At 35.3% G+C, this 20304-nt stretch overlaps 1 protein-coding gene across 1 annotated transcript in view; it reads right to left on the bottom strand.

The window, feature by feature from the left end:
• Window positions 1-20304, bottom strand: part of LOC141442401 (octopamine receptor beta-1R-like) — a gene marked incomplete in the record, with an annotated part of 143786 nt that overhangs the window by 86284 nt on the left and 37198 nt on the right.

The following is a 20304-nucleotide window of genomic DNA, read 5'->3' as shown; positions in this document are numbered from 1 at the left end:
ACTGTTTTTGTACCATTTTGTAACAAAAAAAAACAAAATGACATGTTTTCAAAGAGCTGGTACAGTCAATATGGTCGCAAATAAGTGGTCAATGCCATTTTTTTAACAGAGTTCCTAGATCAAATGAATATGTCGTATTATTGTTTTATGACATGCATGCAAACGATTATCAACTTTAGGGTGGTAAACCACATATTTGGCTGATGGTACAATCATTGATCAATCAATGCATGTCACTAGCATTCAAAGAGCATTTAGCATCCTTTTGAAACCTTCCTTGGGCGATTTTAGTTATTAGGTTTTTTTTTATATTAGTAATTAGGCAATGGTAGTTTGCTTATACTTTTTTTATTTCTTTTTTCTGTTTCATAAATTTCAAACAATTAACAAATAACTGTCCCGAGCGGGAAATTTCTATTTTCAGTTCGTGAATTCGTAAATTATTTTTTTACATTTTTTTGGTAACAAATTTTGTTCGTAAGAATATTTTTCTGATAATACTGAAGGGTAATTTTTGCTCCTGCTAAGTTGTATGAAAAATAGCCTGTTGTTTTTGCTAATATAAACTAGTACATAATTATAAATATGTACTTATAGTCAGCGAAAAATTGATCCTTTTGTTCAGATTACAACCACTAAAATGGAAGATATTTTTATACGAAAGTATTTTTAAATATTTGATTAGTTTAGTATAATAAAGTTAAATTACAAAGCAAATAGTCTAACAACATTCCCCTATAATAAAATTTGACCACTAATTGAAGGGTAATGAAAACATTATCCTCATTTCATGCAATGCCGAATATATTAATTACATACCGAAAATTAAACACCGCTTAGCTGCCTCTCATTAACTCCGTATTTGAACTCAACAAGTACGCAAAAGATTAATTTGAAAACTTTATCATCGCTCAAATATTTGAACTGAATTTCCAAAAAGTAAATTAATCGAGCAAAAAATACGTTTAGACACCTTAAAACTGCGGAAAGCAGTGATTATGATGAATAGTTAAAGGATTAAAATGTGTAAGATATTATAATCAAGATAAGGTTTATGAAAACAAGGTATAGTCATGTGTTTACAAGTAAAATCATCTGGGTAGCTAGCTATACATCGCGGGGCTACAGTACAGGTCGGTTCACAAGAGCTGGCTCGAATGGATTGAATGAATGAAATAAATGTCACTCCTACATTTTTGTAGATAAATTGAGTCGCTTAACTTCAAACTCGGGTAAATCCAATTCTGCCATTTTTTTAAGATTTGGCTCTTGAAGGCTAGAGTATAACTATATTTATTAATACAACATAACACAGTACAAATCAAAATAAAGGTAACTAAAACTACATACGTACTATAGTTATATATAAATAAAAAAATTGCCCAAAATCGCTGCCAGGTGGTAAGGTGCCCAGAAGGATGGCAGCATTACCACGCTGTATGGCAATGCTTATTCTTTGTGCTAACTAATTTGGTTGCAATTTTATCGGTTAAGTATAATTCCGTGTGCGTGCGATGCGTGATATGCGTTAAAATCATAATATTTTATAAAAATCGAATAAACCTATATGACAGCTTTTTTTTAAATCTAGAATCCAGAAGCCAGGTCTGTTAAATCAAAATTATACAAATCCACAGTGAGTTTTTCAAAGATAGACAAATTGAAGGAGAAGAAGAAAAATTTACCTATTCACTGTTCGTAAAAACTTACAGTATAATAATATCATACAGTAAATCATCTTAAAGTAAATTGCAATCGATTATATCACACACACACACACACACACAAACATCACGCCTGTATTCCCAAATAAAATGGAGTAGGCAGACATCGATTTAGAATAGGCAGAGCACACAAAACGTTACCGCTTCGGAGCCACTTTTAGCAATTTTAGGTTTTAAGTTTGACAAAAATGGTACAATAGTTCGATCGATTATATCAAAAAGGTAAATCCAATCAACCTTTATTTTTTGTTAATAATGGATGGTTTTAATGCTGAATTTCCCGAACAGGGTCGATTTTTTTAATGCTTTAGCCATAATAAAAAAATACTGCCTTTCAAATCACCGAATTAACGTTATTATCACTTTATTTCAATAATTTCCTAAATGGTAGTAGATTTATCTGAGTTTGAAGTTAAGCGAGTCAATTATAGATGCATAACATTTTCACATTTTGTTTGAAGTGTATTCAAATAAGTAACACACAGATACTTTCATTCGCTCATTGAATCCATTCGTGCCAGCTCTTGTAAATCAACCTGTACATTGTTATGATGTGAAGGATCATTCAAAAACCGCAATATATCGTTATTCGAATTTAGATCGGTTGTATTTAATAATAAGCCATACGAATAAATAAAACTCAGATATTTCCACTCGTCATGGTCCGCGTCGTGTTTACGTTAATATTATATTTGTGTGTGTGTGCGTACGAGATTGAACGCACATGAGATGTCGAATGTAAAGTCGAGGTCATAAATAACAGTTGGTAGAGTTAAGCTATTTGATTCCTTTGCTACTACAGGGCTGTGTCGTAATGACATTCTACGTCATTTGATAAACAATGTTATGAACAAACATAACCCTCCTGCAACAGCGTTTGGCAGAAAAGGACTTATTTTTATTTTTATTTTCAAAATTATTTTCTTGCTCCTGTCAAACTGTTGGCGTTCTGCAGAATAAACCGCAACCCTGTCATTGTAACTGACACTGGCCCAAGCCTCAAGGCCGCCATTAAGGGGAATAATAATAATAACAAACATAACCTACCCGACGTAGAAAAGTGGTCTGTAATTTTATTGCGAACTGCGATTTAAATGTTTCTATTTCTATTTTCTAGTAACTGTTGCCCACGACTCCGTCCGCAAGTAATTCGTTTATCGCTATCCCGCGGGAACTATGCAATTTTCCGGGATAAAATCTATCCTATGTCTTTCTTAAACTATATTTATCTATACAAAATTTCATCTAAATCGGTTCCAGCTGTTTAGGCTTGAAGAGATAACAAACAAACTAACGACTCGCAAACTTTCACCTATTATATATATAAGTGGAATTTAAAAATTTAAAAACCTGCTGTTACATTTTCATTTTAAAGTTTAATATTTCAAAAACGGCTTAACCAATTTTAATGAAACATAACTAAGAACCACCGCACAGTCACTCGCTTTCACTAAAAAAACCTAGCGAGCTACGATGCCAAAACCAAGGTCATCTCCTGTAATAAGTAGTAGGTGTACAAACAAAAGTCTGACGGCACACATCCTCACTTTTTTCTAATAAAAATAAGATCATCTTTTACCTTGTTTATTCATGTTTATGGTAACGGCAATTTAATAAAGATAGCGAGATATCAGTTTGGAGACATGGCAACCAATCAAAAAATATAATAATGCAGATAGAATAAATATGTATTTAAGTATACAGGAACGTAATCGTTACGATATTTATTTGGTTATGTGAATATAATTTAATTAAGTTATGATCCTACTGGCGTGAAAATAAACGATGACTGTATAAAAATAACTGATATTGATTCTCGAGATTGTTTTATATTGCACAGTGAATCGTGCAAGTTTTGAGCACAAGAATAGACCTTAGTTTTACTCATCTTACACCATGTTACAAAAAATAGGAGCCCTCAGATTACGCTGACAATGATTTATTTTACCATCAATAAAAAAGCGCTACAGTATGAAACCTATGCGCTGTAAAATTCAATCATACACACAAAAATAAGTCATTAAAATATTTAGAGATATTTGAATGTCGTCTTCGTCGCTTCTCTGAAACGATTGATCACCACCCCACCGGCCAGAAGTGCAGGAACATCTGCTGGTGCTTGGCAGGCATTTGGAGTCTAAATAAATAAATAAATATCACGGGACACTTGACACCAATTGACCTAGTACCAAACTAAGCAAAGCTTGTAACATGGATTCTAGGTGACGGATTAACATACTTATAAAGATTAATATATACTTAAATACATATTAAACGTCCAAGAACCAAGAATAAACATTCGTACTATTTATACGAATATCTGCCCCGGCCGGGAATCGAACCCAGAACCTCAAGCTTCGTTGTCAGGTTCTCTAACCACTTGGCCATCCGGTCCTCAAATGAGCTGATATCGTGATGATGAACGATGATATTAAAGCACCAGCTTTTATTTAATCGTACATTTACAGCTCCAAACCTACATAAACAAACAATTCATTCCAAAGCGATTTCCACGACACAAACCAAACCAGTTCACCGATCCGTTTTCCTTCAGAAGTTTAATAGAAACATGTGTGTAGTTTCCCCTTTTGTATGCGTTTGTAAAAACGTCGAAACGTCTGAAAGGGTAACGTGTCTTTGTTGTCGGGATGAAAATATTTTAGAAAATTGTGGAGGGATAAAGGTTGTCCGTTTGTGTTTTGTAGTTGATGGTGAATCTTGAGAGCTTCGATTCGAAAGATACGTAAGAAGATTCAATAAGAAGTGAGAAACGTTTCAAGCCGTATCTTTCAGAATGAAGGTGCTTGCTACACACGTAAATCCGGCATAAATCAGCTTAGCTGAGCGGTAAGATCGAATATACACGATGTTGCAAAAATACCCGTAAAGCGGAAAGAGGGTTAAATGGTCCTTTTTAGAGAGAGTTCATTTCATCATCATCCCAGTCTATATACATCCCACTACAGAGCACAGGGCTCCTCTTAAAATGGGAGGGCTTGGGCCGTAATTCCCACGCAGGCCCAGTGCGGAATGGGTCCATTTGCAATAGTTGAAAACCATAGTATCACAGTATGACTTAGCGCCAAAAAAATCGTTAAATTTTTCATTAACATGCAAACCCTTTTTAAAAAAATTAAAGACTAAACTACACGGAATGTACATTTTTAACAAATATCCGCAGAACGCCCAAGGAAATAGACACTACCCCTCTGTTACATAATCTACGTACCTATGCTAACTGTGATTGTATGACATGACAGCTTACTAGAGTTGTCATTATTTTTGGCTTTAATAATTTAACAATTAATGATATTTATTAAATAATACACATTAAAACAAATTAGTGAATGTACAATTGAAACAAATACTATTCTAAAAATTAAGTATACCATACCAGGTGTGGCCTGTAACACGGGCAAATAATTAAAACATAGATCTTACTCGTCAAACTGAACAACATTAGTTCAGCGACTTTAAAAAAATATATATTTTATTTTTATTACACTTTAAAGTTTATTCGAAGAAGCAATGTAAAGCAAAATGTTTGATATTTTGTAGCGTGACAGGCGACGCCAGTTGGGTTCTAGGATGGCACCGGTACATTGAATTTACGATTAAGTTTGTTAAAAAAATAAAAAAGTTAAGTTTTAATACAATACAATACAAATATTTCTTATTGCACACCATAAATCAGTACAAAAAGCTTATAACAAACACTTAGATTTTAATTTCAATTAAGATGGACCATGATGGTCCAATTACTGGTGACCAATAGAACCTCTATTTTTAATATGATCCCCGATTCTGGGCCACACATTGTATTACAAGTAAAAAAAAAAACCAGCTCGCTGCCGGTGGGTAGCGTACCCAGAAGGCTGGCAGCATTGCCGCGTTGTATGGCAATGCTGATCCGCTGTGCCAGATATGTTCCAGCCTTCTGGTCACGCCTCTGCTCCACGAGTCTCTTACAGCACTCTTTATAGACTCTGTGGGCGCTTTCCCCCCAAAAGTTAACTATATTGTTTACGGATTATTTTAGCACGTTTGCATAGAGAGACGAAGTAAGGCTTACATTTAGCAATCTCTGCGAGTCCAATGGGGATGCAGCCTAAAAAAGACATTTAATTTAAAGCAATTACGCAGGAAAACAAATCGCATTTCATTATGCTTCCAACTGTTTCTAATAAGAACGTAAAACCATCTAACAGATCATTAAAATGAATCCCTGAATCGTATTACAAATTTCATTAATAACTGAAGAAATGTCTTTGTTACATTATTAAATCGCTTTCATTTTGCAAGCCTTCTGCAAGCTTGTTATTGTTGATGGAATTAATTAAAGCTCCTTTTAACTGTAAAGTTCAAGAGTTTCTAATTATAGTTAGAATGGATCCCAAGTTTCATAGTTCCTGAGGAATTTGTTAATTAAATAAGTAATGTTTGATAGATACTAATTTCTTATCAGTACCGATAAAAGTTAAAAAAAACTAGCTAAGGTCGTGTCGGGTCAATCAAACTGTGCAAGGTTTTGTATTAATATTCGTCAAAATCATATATTATATTGCCGTGAATTATTTCATGTATAAAAATAAACATTTAACTCGCACTTTTGACGCTATCCAAAATGTATACTTCAAAGGTTATTTCTTCAAGCAACTTAAAAAACAGATTTCGGAATCGAAAAACGAATTTTGGAAACCGATGAACTATTTAAGAAGTCACGTAAACAAACGTGTCTTAAAGATTTTTTTGTGAAAACTAGTAAAACTATAGATTACAACAGAAACTTGTTGCGTGTTCTTCCGTGGAGTGTCGTCTTCGGAATGTAAACAATTTACGTGAACTTAACTGATAATTAACAGGTGTTCTCAAGTTTGGCTTAAGCCCAGTAATTACTTAGATCAATAGCTAAGTTCAGCTATCTGGGGTTACAGGGTTTACACGCGCTTTAATTATTATTACAAGGTATTATTTAACTTGCTACCGTAAGTACAGTTTTGCAGGTGGTAGGACTTTGTGCAAGGTCCGCCCAGATTGCTACCACCATCTTGCTCGCTAATCCTGCCGTGAAGCAGTGCTTGCACTGTTGTGTTTCGGCGCGGAGAGTAAGACAGCCGGTGAAATTACTGGCACTTGAGGTATCCCATCTTAGGCCTCTAGGTTGGCAAGGCATCTGCAATACCTCTGGTGTTGCAGATGTTTATGGGCGGTGGTGATCTCTTAGGAGATCACCATCCAGATCCATCAGGAGACCCACTTGCTCGTTTTCCATCCAGTCGAATAAAAAAAGTACATAATATTATGTCAAGAATACGGTTATTCAAATATATTTTTCCTCATTTCGGTGGGTCCTTTTTTTGTATGTGTCAATGTGTTCAGTTAATCTTTTGCGATCTACTTATATTAAATTATTTATTTGCGCCAATTACTTTAATAGTAGCGAGACTTTTTTCAAATGATTCGGCGAAATGAATTGGCGATACAGTGTCTCTCTCAATTCTACTCACGAAACTAAGCTACTTTTGTTTTGTAACATTTTCAAAAAACTTTAATTTAGATTATTTACTGATCCTCAAAGTTTAAGTGTTGGAGCAGTGTATCGGACATGGCGGTGTTATCGCTGTCTCTTGGTACGGGGGCCTTGAAATAGTTTTTGACATTTATTTGACATCTCTGTGATAAACATTAATCAATGTACCGTCAATGTAGTATTGTATCGCATACATTGAAAATTTCATTTAATTTTATTTGTATGAAAAAAAAAATGAACAGTGGTCGCAGTGGTGAATTGCAGTTAGAGGGCACACAATTAAATCCTAACTAACGTCTCTAAGGGGCTGTTTCACCATCCATTGATTAGTGTTAACTGGCGGTTAGGTGTGATGCCGTCTCTATTTGTTTTGTTCGAATAGACGGAGACGGCATCACATTTAACCGTCGGTTAACGCTAATCAATGGATGGTGAAACAGCCCCAGTGTGGTATTAAGAATTATTAAATTTAAATACACCTATTAACCATCAGCTAACGAACGAGAACACGCCTAAATCATGTCGCTATTATAATTATAAATCTTACAAAGCACACGCAAATGAGAACCCTGAGTTGTGAGGGTAGAAAAGCTTTTAGAACGACAGGCTATTCAATAACTAAGGTATTATTAATCATTGCAAGGACATTAGAGCCAAACCCAGACCAACTTGGAAGTGTCACGAAAGGTAGGGGTTTAAAATAGGAATAAATAAAATGACTACCAAAAATTCATTGAAACAATAGGATTTTATACAAGCTTTTCTTTAGTTTCACCTGTCCCGTTGTCTGTCTGTCTGCCTGCCTGTCTGTCATCAAATCTCGCAAGTTAAATTAGACCAACTTCCAGTAGTTGGATTGACTTGAATTTTGGTATACTTATGTAAATTGCGTGACAATACAATAATCTGTTAGTGACATTCTGGTAGTCCAGCCAGGATCGTCTCCACAGGACAGTACTCTTCAACGGTTAATGGCATCGACTTGAAATTTGGTATGCAAATGTAGTTTGGGTGACAATACAAGTAAAGTCAACAAAAAGAATAGTCAGCAAAAAAGCTTGTATTATAAATGAAATTAAAAAAACTTATTTATTATTAGCTTGTAATAGTGTCCCTGAGGGTAGGTTCAGAGTTGCTCAGAGAGCTAAGGAAAGTGCTAAACTTGCTCGAGGTTTCTCTGAGGGATCGTATATGGGGTTTTTTTACCCATCCTTGACAGCTACCAAATTGCACCTCCAACAGCAGGGTCTAATCATAAGTATCCAACAGCTGGCTTCCAACTCGCCCTGTCTGCACTTAAAAATAATAATTGGAAATAAAATATCCTTATTCCAGAACATTCAAATTCCATAAAAACATATTGTCCTTCGTTACAGCTACATGTTATTGTGAACATTAAATCCCACTAATTTTATATAACATTATAAATGCGCAAGTTTGTAAGTCTGTTTATTTATTTGTTATATAAACTATATACTTTAATATAATTCTATCGCGTTTAAATCACTGAACCGATTTAGATGAAATTTTGTAAACAGACAGTTTAAGTCCTTTAAATTGTATCCTGGAAAGTTGCATATTCTCACATGACAGCGATGAACTAATTCTAAGCAGACGGAGCATTATATTTTTAACACTGAAATAAAATTAATAGCAATATAAAAATAATTATATATAGTAAATAGGTAAAATTCGAAATACGTTGACTAGAATAAGATGTCATAAATGATCTTATTTTATTCATATAATTAAATAATGATTTCGTGTCAAAAGAGCAATAGCTATAAATATTATTTGTCTGACCAGCTGCTCGAGAACTAGTCTAGGACATCCAAATGATTGCTAAAAACAAAATAAACAGCAAAGGGTATCTAAAGTTAAAGAGCTAATTCATTTGATCAGACGTTACTTTGTTCACCCACGACCTTTACTTTTTTAAGGTCGCGGTAAGTAATTATTTATAGTTCATTTGTAAGAGCTATTTTAGTATTTACAGAGCAAATTAATTAAAATAATTACTCAGCGAGTTAAATTAGGCGCATTGCATTGTTCTGGAATCTTATATTGATGGCTCAAGTTACGATTGCGCCAAGAGGCAAAGCTCTCAAACTATGCAGAATAGGGGATCAGCGAGGCGGAGCTTCGTCGACTCGTTCTCATAAATTTGCTCTCTTGTGAAAAATATAATATCCAAGGCCAATTAAATTTAAAGCCAGATTAAAATTTTGGCGAGTTCTGTATTTTTATATTAGCAATAGTTGGAATTCATCCCAGTCTAATATACGTACGCACGCACATTTTTTTTTATTTGGCTGGAAGGCAAACGAGCAAGTGGGTCTCCTGATGGTAAGAGATCACCACCGCCCATAGAGACCTGCAACACCAGGGGTACTGCAGATGGGTTGCCAACCTAGAGGTTTAAGATGGGATACCTCAAGTGCCAGTAATTTCACCGGCTGTCTTACTCTCCACGCCGAAACACAACAGTGCAAGCACTGCTGCTTCACGGCAGGATTAGCGAGCAAAATGGTGGTAGCAATCCGGCACACTTAAATTCTGAACAATTCGAGGTGGGGGCCCGGGCTTGAACCAATAATCCTCTAATTAAGTGACCATAAGTCAAACCACTAAGCTACCACGGCTTTACAATTGGAAATTAGGTAGCTTTTATAAAATTAACAACAACACTATTACACCATACCAGCACCATTATTATTATTTTACCATTAGTATGTGGTTCTCATATCGCTAAAAACTTTTTATATATTAAAATCTACTACATATTCTCACTTTATATTAAACGATATTTGACACGGGACTGAAATCGATGTGGGTGGCGTACTGGCGTATTTCCATCTGTAATTCCCTTTGTCCATTGTCACTATTACCCAACTGATCCAATCGGTCACCCAGCCACCACAGGCCTGACCACTCCTATTAACAGTGGATATATCAAGTACACAGGAACAGCATCAAAGCATCAAACTAATTAGTAACTTCGCTAAGTACCAAACTGGTCACAATCGACCGCCTAACTTTAGGTAGGGCTGGCGAACCTTCCATAACAAAACAAAACTGATTTCGATACGAAAACATCAAAGCGAAAACAATAAAATAAACTATCTTTTTTTTCAATGGTCTTTGGTAAGCGGATGAATTTTAAAACAAAATATTGTTGCGTTATTTCCATGGACCATTTTCAGCATAAACTCCTTAGCGCCTTAAAAATACCTAATTTAAAGCGTCATCACGTGACTACACACACCAAAATATTTGAATTACCCCGCAAAATGAATTGTGCACCCGCCTAATTACTTTTTTTCTGCAAAAGCGACACGGCAATTAGACTAAGTGCACACAGATCTGGAAAAAAATGGCAGCCATTTTCATTCATCTGTGCACTTAATTAAATCTAATTACCATGTCACTAGTGCAAAAAAGCGCCACGGTAATTAGACTGGTGCCCCGATGAATGAGAATGGCCGAACCCGTATCGACACCCCTACTTGGCTGAGAACTCGTCACGGACCAACTTTACAAAGTACAGTATAACAGTAGCTGGCTAAATGGGTGCTAGTTCGATAAGTATCCAGACGAAATTTCAGTCGAAAAGACCCAAGTTTGAGACAAAAGATACGCAAAACTGTCCAGCTTATCGTTAAAATATTAGACAGTACTTAGCTGTTGCTCGTATCTTCATCTGTATCCATTCATCATTCAAAACATGGGTATAATTACCTATTAATTCATTCATTCAAAACACGGGTGTAATTATAAATAGGCAGTTTTACATACTGAGTATTAGATTAAGTATTTTATTTTAGAATTATATTAAATATGTATGTATGTAAATATTTATGTTCATAAACACAATAATACAAAAGAAACAAAAACAAAAGAGTACAAGGCGCTTTCTAAAGGGTCTTTTTCAAGCTAACTGAACAGAAAGGAAAATTAAAATAAAAATAATATACAATACCAAACAATGACTCTTTATTGTACAGTCAAGTGTAAAAAATATTATTGATTCAAAGTTTCAAAACTATGTACCACAGACTTATTCCGACGCAATAAGGCCGTAGTTGAGTGGTTCGAATAGATGCTTGTCCCCTCCTTTAAGGGATAAGTTCGCCTTTGTAAATTTTATTATCCTATGTTATGTTATTTTCATGTGTTTTTATGTACAATAAAGTGTTTTACAATACAATACAATGAATATAATACTTATTTTTGCACTTGTGTACAGATACACCAGAAATAGTAAGCGATTCAGAAAACAGCTACACAAAGAGAAAATTACAAGTTAACCAATAGGCGGCCTTATCGCTCAAGAGCGATCTCTTCCAGTAGTATCTATGAATCCAATTATTCGACATAAATATTTAATTATTATTATTAGGTACTAATAATGACCTATTTCAACTTTATAGGTTGTCATAGCAGATCCAGGTTAGGATATAGGATAGTTTTTTTCCCGGAAATTTGCATAGTTCCTAGGTGATAGCGATAAACTAATTCTACGCGGACAGAGTCGCGGGCAACAGCCAGTATACATTAAAGAGTTTATACATACATACAAATTGATTTGATGAATTGATTGGTTTGCAAAAGTATCGCTAACTCAATATTTTTTTTTTTTTTTTAATTTTGGCTATACTTTGCGATTGAGCCAGCGTCATGTCGATTTCTCTCAATAAGAAAAAAAAAAAAGGGAAATGAAAGAGGCAGTTGCTATTCCTTGAAAGAGGGAATCACAAAGCAAAAAACATACAGTAGAAAACTACTAACTAATGAATTGATACTATTATACAAGTAGCGCAAAAATCATACACACACTGTCTCGAGCCACAAATAGGCGGCAAATTCCGGCAGAGAATAAGTCGATGGCGGAGTTCAGTAACGCGCTAATTAGAACAGTGTAAAGTAATTATCAATTCGAGACATTGTCAAGCCAGTGGAGAAACCTACAACTAAACAAACACACAATCAATTCTAATAATAGTAAGTACGATTACAGATTAAGATCAATAATTGACAAAGCTTGTTATGAAATAATTTTCGCTGAAAAACAAAGCAGAATCTAAGGAAAATTTGATTGTTTTTTGTCAATTCTCATTATGGATTTATTTTTGGGGCTAAATTCGTTCGAAAAAATCGCTTACCATCCTCTGATGAAATATAGTAAAGACAGGCTATCCTCACTCGCCCAAGGCCGCGCCGCGCGGTAAATACCGATCTCTAAGTGTATCCACATTTACATTACAATGCACATTTTGAACGAAACCGACAACACAATTCAAAATGTTCTCATTTGAAAACTCAATCATGTTTTGTTTTATACAAAGTTTAGTTTAGTTTTAGTAAGGTGAATATTTCGAATTGTGTCGGTTTTATCGTAAAGGTGCGACAAGCTAGTCGTTTGCCACGCCTCGCTGCCGTTGCCTACCTACATTCCTGCGCAAACAACTCTCGTGCGTCATGTGTACCTACCTGCCTAATGTAAAAAAAAAAAAAAATGTCGTACATAATATTGCGCGGTGCACCAAGTTGTACTTGTATTGTCTTTTTTTAAACTTGGGATTTTTTAAAATCGTCGTTTCATTGATGTTACATTAAAAACAATCATGTCAAATTTCATGACTCTAAGCCCAGCAATTGTTGTTTCGAGATTTTATCCCTATCCCGTGGGAATAAAAAGTAGCCTATGTTTTATTTCAGATGTCCAACTATCTACATACCAAATTTCATCCAAATCCGTCCAGCAGTTTCAGCGTGAAGAAGTTCAAACATACTCACTCACTCACTCACTCACTCACTCACAAACTTTCGCATTTATAATATTAGTAGGATATGCCAACTCAGGATCCCAAGATACAGGCTCAGCCTAGTTTGGGATCCACTGTATTTAATAATTAATTGTAATTATCCTGGTGTTATAATAAACATTTTTTAATTTTTTCATTTCATTTATTTAACTCCAATAACTTGGACGGTAAACCAATGAATCCTAAATCAAAATAAGTTAACATGTAATATATTAAAGGGTGACTTAAAGACCCTAAAGTTTTGGGATAAACCTCTGTTACTGGGAATTCCACATGACATGGGTGGGGCGACGATTACGAATGTAATAGAGCAATGGAGGAGGTATCCAGCCACTGGAATGGATGGGTACACACAGTCAACCAATTTGATGGCCACCACTGAACCTTGTCCTAACAAAATTATACGACATTCAATAAACATTGTTACAGAGAATCGAAATTATTTACTATGATAAAGTTCCATATCCATATAGGAATCAAATTGCTTGACAGTACATACACAGAAGAGTAGACATGGGTAATTCAACTCAGAGAAGTGGTGTGATGCACCAAGTCCAGCTGCGATATCAGAACCGACTTCGCTAGTCAACTCCGATTCCTTTATTGAATCCGACCATCCGTTTGATAGCTACAATAATGCCATAGACAGACAGACAGATAGAGAGACATTGGCTTCAAACTTAACACTCTTTATGCGTCATGGTAAGAAAAACCTTCTATTAAATCGGATCAAAAGACTACTTTGAATCACCCTTTTTAAGTCAAAAGTTAAAATTAGACCCATTATATTATATGCAAGACTACCGGTTAAATTTCCAAACCGTTATCATGTACTTGGTGCAAAATCTTTTCATTTTGGTTTCGTTCGCGAAACCGATATTTTTAAACCGGTTTTTAAGGGAACATTTCCATAAAGTTCTTGTCATATTAACCAGTTTAGAACAATAAAAACCGGTTTATTCCGGCGCAGGATAAACGTCGCCGCCCGCCGCCGGCCGGCTAGCTGTCACTCGTCGAATAAACCGGTTTATTTAGGTTATAGTTAAGTTCTTAAAAACCTTCGCGTTCTTATGAAAGTTCGGAGTTAAACCGAAATAAACCGGTATTTACCGCTATTTTATAAACCGGTTCCGAGCCTTGATTATATGTAATTTAGCTTATACGACGTAAGAAACATGAAAGCAATTTACATGTTCGATAAGTATAGCGACCAAACTTTTCCTTTGACGATGTTTTAGGGAAATTACTCACTTTTACTTACTTTTACATGCCAACCTTTACGCGAGGCGTTTACGTCTTAGCCTTGTTTAAGCCAATACGCCTGCATACCGCTCATGATCAAATATATTATACATACATATATGACAATGAATAACATACGAGTAGGCAGATATAGTTTATAGTAAACAAAATATTTAAATTTATTGGTATACCTTTACTTGCCCGAATTTCATGTGCTATAATATTCAACCGCCATAATATTGTTTCTTATAAATTCATTTGCACTTCTCTTTGTTTCCCATAATATTAATTTCTTAATTTCATTTTTCATAATCATTGTAAGCCATAAATATCACATGCCATAATTTCATTTATTGCCATCCATGTAAATGGTGAGTGTCGACACTATATACTGATAAATCCCTACGTCAAACAAGCCTTTGAAATAGGTAAATTTTATCCACATATGTTAGGTTAGGTTAGAATTGCGACGACGAAGACGGTTCGGAGCAGAAGCGACTCGGATAGGTTAGGTTCAGATGTTAGGTATTTTTTTATAAGTAGCCCGGAAAATAAAGATAACAGATAGATTAGTAATAGAAAAAAAGCAATTTTATTCAAACATAATCAAAATAAACACTATTTAGTATGGCGTTTGAATATTCTATTAATTAATATTATTGCACTTAATAATATGGAAAACAATACGTATTGCATTCGTATCATTGTGGCATCTAATTTTCGGGAAAATAAAGATATATCAAATATTTTTTCTAGTAAACGAAGCATTCGGGCAAATGAAGTTTCGGGTATATGAACTTCGGGAAAATGAAATTATGGCATATAGCTTTCGGGCAAACAATAGATAACCAAAATTATTACGCAACACGGCGTTACCCCCTGGCTGCCCGCCAAAGATCTAGAGGAGTAGCATTGTCAAGGAGACAACGATGGTTCTGAACCCAGAAATTCCACAAAAATACGGCTTTAATAGCAGAATAGGATTAGGAGAAAGGCCCTAAAAGTTACGGGAAAGAGACTCGGGAGATAATGATGATTCCTTGAACAAGTAGTCAGATTTAGTCATTGATTGATTCAGTCGTTCCTTTGCAAAGCTCTATATCACTGAACCACAAATATACCTACCTACCTTGCTTCTCCACCACAAAAATATTATTTGGTTAGTTAGTTTATTTGGTGTTGGAGAAACATGCTAAAAATATAGTTCATCAAAAAGATACTACGAGTAGTTAGTATTTCGTTTAATTCTTATGCCAATTTGTTATTTAAATTTATTTTTTCCCTTTGTTAACTGTAGGTATTTTGTAATACTCGTATGTAAGACTTGTTCTAGTGCATAATTTATTTGTGTCAATGTAATAAAGAGATATGACTATGACTAATGTGCAAAATGCACTATGCAATCTTTGCCCGCTAGCAATACCATGTTTTCTCGTTCCCTGAGCACTACGTCTTTTTTATTGCATCCGGGTCCTGATCGGGCGTATTGGTTTACACAGTGCCTAATATTTTGAATACTTTCAACGGATTTACATGTTTGGAAGTTTGGCTTGTAACAGGTAGGCCCTGCGGCTTGGAGTGAAACAAGCTTCGGATACGAAACTTTTACCATATTAATATTTATGTCAATCGTAAGCTCATCTGTTGAGATATAAATGTATGTAAATGTGGCTAATAAAATCAGGGATATTATAGCTTTCTCATCATCATCATCCAAGCCTATAATGTCCCATTGCTGGGTACAGAACTCCTCTCATTACTTGTTTAATACAGATACTTATAGGTATAGTATGATTTTGACGGCAGAACCCTATCCTGGGCGTGTCCGAGACGCTATTAGCCGCTATTAAAAAAATGGAACTCACGGTTCGTGGACCGACTCGCACTTGACCAATTTTATAATCAGTTGTAATCTGTAGTTAATTAATTAACAGTATCGATTTCTTTGTAGTTGACTAGTAGTCGTTCCACACTACTAATGTACAGTCAAAAATCTGAATCACGTACCAGAGTGCAACCTTTGCGCTACTAATGTCATTTTGACATCCCATTGAAATCCATCCCATGTCGTTGAAAGAAATCATAGCGAAACAGATAATGGAAAGGTACGTGATTCAGTTTCCTTGGCTGTACATTTATATAAAAGGTTGAAAATGCTCCAACATTTAATGGCTTCAGTAATAACACTGATGTTACGAAGATATTTTTCCCTTTATTTTTATCTGTTCCATCCCCAAGTGACAATAGAAATAATTAATGACCGTAGTTTATTCTTTCTCTTAAATAATTAATGAGGCAAGTAGTGGTATAAAATAAAATGATGTCGTTTTACTGCTGGCAAACGTCTGCGGGCACTAGAGCCTCTAGAGCGCTGTTTTCCCACGCGATGAAACGTGACTTAGTTGTTTTAGTGGATTTAAGTGGATTTATTTCATTTCTTTATTTTTTTATTTTTTTCTGCTGCCAGTGTCTTGGGGTCAATGCCGGGGGCAGAAAATTTGGATGACGTTTTTATTTTGTAACATAGTTTAGTTTATAAATAGTTTTAGTCTTGGATGTTAGCTAGTATTCATTGCTTTTCCTTGTTATTTCTTTATTGTACAAAATTAACCCAAATAATATTATTTTGGAGATAAAGTGCTGCAACAAAACGCTTTCAAACTGTCAGTGTCAGTCACGATATGTCAAATCAAAACTAGAAAAAAATATTACCGCACGTACGCTTGCTAGGCGAGACGAGTTATTATTCTTCTAAATGTTATAAATAATAAAGTTTTTTTCTATGGCTTTATTTATTTATTCTTTTTTCTATTTGTTATGTTGTTTGTTTGTGTATTTTATAAAGTATAAAGTTTGTTTATTAATTTGACGAAGCATGTGGCTGAATATTTTATGTTTTTAATTATTCTTCCTCTCGACTCAATAGTTGACATGAAACGTTTTATAATAAATATAATACATAGTTCAATGTTCTATTTCCTATAATTTTTTTGTTAAGATCATCAACTCGATCTGTATACGCCCCACTGCAGGCCTCAGGCCTCCTCTCAGAGGGCTTGACCTATAGTTCCCACGCGGACATAGTACAAATTAGGAATTTCACACACGTCATTAAATTTCTTCGCCGTTGTGTTCAGTTTTCCTTACGATATTATCCTTCGCCGTAAACCTCATCGTGATTTCGATGATTTGGCTTTATTTATTTATTCTTTTTTCTATTACGAGGCTTCTTGAGGATGTATCAATGTGTTATTACTTTTTTTATTATTAATTTGACAAAGCATGTGGCTGAATATTTTATGTTTTTAATTATTCTTCCTCTCGGCTCAACAGTTGTCATGAAACGTTTTATAATAAATATAATACATAGTTCAATGTTCTATTTCCTAGATTTTTTTTGTTAAGATTATCAACTCGATCTGTATACGCCCCACTGCAGGCCTCAGGCCTCCTCTCAGAGGGCTTGGCCTATAGTTCCCACGCGGACATAGTACAAATTAGGAATTTCACACACGTCATTAAATTTCTTCGCCGTTGTGTTCAGTTTTCCTTACGATATTTTCCTTCACCGTAAACCTCATCGTGATTTCGATGATTTTCATGCCTTTTTTTCTCAACAGAGATTGTTTTGACGTTCATAAATGCTTGCCTAAATTGTGTAGGTAAAGATATTTTGAGCTTAGCTTTTACATCGTTTTGGTGGACAACCGAAATGCAATTATAAAAAACAACACTTTTCAGAGGTTCTTAAATCTAAACCAATTTTTGCTAAGTTCATAAAAACCAACACCATCACTCAAGCCCGCTTTGTCCGCTTTTGCCCCGTCGGCCATGTTTGTTTTATTAGAACTAATGACCGAGCCCAGATGTCCCTAAGCGAGTAAAAAAGTAATTGCTGCCCAAACTGACAGCTACGAGAGGGTTAAAGTCCTAAACTTTGAAGGAAATATGGTTAATGGGTAATAGCGGGTGTTCAGATTTTAAGGAGGCTGACTAAGTTTTTAACCGAACACACTTGCAAAAATTTTTTGCTAAGCATTAATGAAGCTTCATTTTAAAAATGTTTTCATTTATTTTTTATTTTCATTTTATTAGTTAGTTGTAGAAAATTAACAAAATACAATTGACAAACTTTAAGATACTTGTACAAAGGCGGACTTATCCCTTTAAGGGATCTCTAACAGTCAACCTTTAATAGTTTATGCGAAAGACACGGATAAAGACAAGTTATTAGAACCAAACGTCACAATCTCATTCCCGTGGCGTAAACGCCGGAACCGCTATGCTCAAAGTTCCACTCTTTAAGCAGAGTACGCACTATCAGACAATACGTACAGCGAAGCAGAAGGCTTACTCACGAGCGGCCGGGCGCGTACTCAAGTGTAAACGTGTCGTATTCATGCGTACTATTTATAAAAGGGCTTACACGATACACAATTAAGTAATTCAGGACTCAACACTCAATACAAACTGATTTGACGTCGGTATAGAACTATGTCATTCGTTGAATTTCTACTTATTTAATTTTTTCTTTGCATATGAAATGAAATATGAAATATTTTTATTGCAAGACCACAGTTAACAGTTAAAAGTATGCAAAGTCGTCTTAGGCTTATTTATATTCGACCTACTGCTGGGCACAAGACTTGTGTCAATCAGTATTGAGTGTTGAGTCCTGATTTACTTTAATGTGTAGTCTCTAAGAAAGAAAATAAAAATGCGAAAACATTCCAAAAGTAATCACGAAGCATTTCTAAAATTATACCATTTCTACTAGGGCTTCCAATCTTCAATTTTCATTCAACTTTTGAGAGAATACACACGATTGAACTGCTTCCCAAGCGTAAGTAAGTGGCCTTACAATGTTTTCCTTCTCCGAAAAGCTCATATTACATTTGAAATACAGCTTTTTTTTTCTACTGCATGGCAAACGAGCAAGTGGGTCTCCTGATGGTAAGAGATCACCACCGCCCATAAACATCTGCAACACCAGGGGTATTGCAAGCTTGAGAGGGCATTGGTTAAAATACTAGTAATAAATGAAATCTTCATTAGCAAACTGAAGGCCATATTGTCTAAATCAGCATTTCTTTCTACCTTCATCCTACACTTACCTACTCCATCTGACTTCGTGCGACAGAAAAAAAAATGCTGAAAACGTTTGTGATTCTGAGTGCGTTAGCTAACAAGACTTTGGGATAGTGAGATACTGAATTAAAACTACCGCTACACACGTACATAATTATTAAAATAAGATACACGGATCACTAACGTATTAATAGCGGGGTATTTTTTGAACCATTCCGTGGTTCTTTGTCAAGACGAGTTCGAATGGAAAGCCAACAGTGAACTGCGCGCCAGCACTTTTGCCGCTTGCCCATTCCGAGTGGCCGTCGCGTCTAATAAAACTGTCCTTATCTTTTCATAATTAGGTAATATTGGCACTCGTAGGGTTGTACATTAGACGAACCACATGACATTTTCAAGTATCGTCCACTGGGCACGTAAAACCGTTTTAAAGTTCGGGGGCACTGACTACCCACTATAGCGACAAATCTCAATGGCGTCATGTCGTATAGGCGGATCAAAGAACTTTTCCTTGGTCAGTATGGATATCTTATCAAATCGAACGTACTACGGCGAACCACAGTCAATAAATGTTCCATCACCGCAGAACCCCGGCTGTCCATCTTCCTTAACACCATCAGTCTCATGGAAATATTCCTGCCTGCTGGGAGACCCCCTGTAACAGCTCTCCCCACACGAACAGGGAATCATGTACACTCCGGAGATATACATTTTTTATTTCGTGTTTGTTTGTCGCACTTTACACAAGCTTTGCTTCACTTGTCATTACTGTCACTTGAAAAATTTAGGCGAACCGTCGAGAGTCAAATTGCTACGTTACCTGCTATAGATTTTTTTCTCTTACTTTTGCAATGTGTTTCAGTTATAATATATTTAACTAAAATATAACTCCTAT

This window comes from Choristoneura fumiferana, chromosome 25 (genome assembly GCF_025370935.1).
Source record: "Choristoneura fumiferana chromosome 25, NRCan_CFum_1, whole genome shotgun sequence".
Lineage (NCBI taxonomy): Eukaryota > Metazoa > Arthropoda > Insecta > Lepidoptera > Tortricidae > Choristoneura > Choristoneura fumiferana.
This window is presented reverse-complemented; position numbering and strand designations above follow the sequence as displayed.